At 34.9% G+C, this 1507-nt stretch overlaps 1 pseudogene; it reads right to left on the bottom strand.

The window, feature by feature from the left end:
• LOC123974026 overlaps nucleotides 1-1507 on the bottom strand; it is a 2662-nt pseudogene that overhangs the window by 560 nt on the left and 595 nt on the right.

The raw sequence follows: 1507 nt of genomic DNA, 5'->3' as shown, positions 1-1507 counted from the left end.
AGTCAATAAACAGTGTAATCAAATTTGAAGTAAAATAGAAGTGAGAATCAAAGTATCCGTTACTTACCTGCCATATTTACAAAGGAATGTGTACAAATACTTCCATCAAAAAGCCTTAATGTAACCCATGAAGAACCAGCCAATAAACATATACTGGATGTTTATCACAGAGCTTACTCGTCAAAGTTTGCATATGAATAACAGATCAAACAAAGCAACTATTTACCCTTGGCATGAGGAAAGCAGAGGATACATTTTAACAATAAAATTGTAAAATTAAATTAATTACTGACTGATTATTACTGATTATTAATGACTTAATGCTTTCAGGTGCTTTAAAGTGTGCAGTAGTAACATTTAACACATTTTTACTCAAGTTCAGATTAATTAATAGTCTTACTCTTTTACTGTTAGTCAGGCAATTTAGAGAATAATTTTTCCTTTTTTGTGTTCTATAATTGCCACACAACTACTACTACAAACGTCAACCAACAAAATTTCAACTAAACCAAACTGTTAATAATTATCAAAGCTTGCTCAAAACAACGATTTTTAATCAGCTTGTTAAATGATAGCTTCGACTGATGAACCTCTACCCTGTCACTATTCGACTACCTCTGAAGCAGCTATGGAAGCTTTATCTTCTTCTGCTGCTATGATGCCAGCAGCAACGTGTACAGTCCAAAGGGAGGTAAAGCCTCTCTCACCTGATGTCAGGCGCCATTCTTGTTTTGTAATGCATGCATCTGTTTTCAGTGTTGGCTTGTGGGTGTTTCGAGAAATGTGGAAGCTGTGTGAATTGCGATTTAAATCTATTTTATATTTAAAAATGAAAAAAACAAACTACCGCACACTTCTAACTTTGTGGAGTGGCCTTTTATTGTGGCCAGCCTAAGGCCTTTTATTGTGGCCAGCCTACGGCCTTTTATTGTGGCCAGCCTAAGGCTCACCTGTGCAATACCCATGCTGTCTGATCAGCTTCTTGATATGCCACACCTGTGAGGTGGATGGATTATCTCGGCAAAGAAGTCTTTGAGTTCAGCTCATGATGAATGGGGGCAAAAACAAAAGTGTTTATAATTTTGTTCAGTGTATTAAAACAGGATCTCCTTTTGAAGGATGTGGGTGATTTGCAATGATGTTTTTGTTTTCTTTCTTTATCAAGTGTTACTGATATGTGTAATTATGTTATACATATATGTATGCAATTATAATGGGGTTTACACTACAGTTGGATATTTTCCCTTAGAGGAAACGTTGGAGTTTCATTCCATCATCCAAAGTTAAATGAACCCCCTGCAGAATCAGCCAATATACATGTACTGTATGTTTATCATTAAGCTTACTTGTCAAAGTTTGCTTAGGAATAATAGATAAAACTAAGTTAGGGGCAACTATTTACCCCTGATTTTCTTTTACCTATACTTTACCAATACAATTGTAAAATTAAATAAAACATTAATGACTTAATGTATCCAGATGCGTGTGTAGTAGTAACATTTAACAA

The sequence above is a fragment of the Micropterus dolomieu genome, linkage group LG07 (genome assembly GCF_021292245.1).
Source record: "Micropterus dolomieu isolate WLL.071019.BEF.003 ecotype Adirondacks linkage group LG07, ASM2129224v1, whole genome shotgun sequence".
Classification (NCBI taxonomy): domain Eukaryota; kingdom Metazoa; phylum Chordata; class Actinopteri; order Centrarchiformes; family Centrarchidae; genus Micropterus; species Micropterus dolomieu.
The sequence above is the reverse complement of the archived record's forward strand: the minus strand, read 5'-3'. Positions and strand labels throughout refer to the sequence as shown.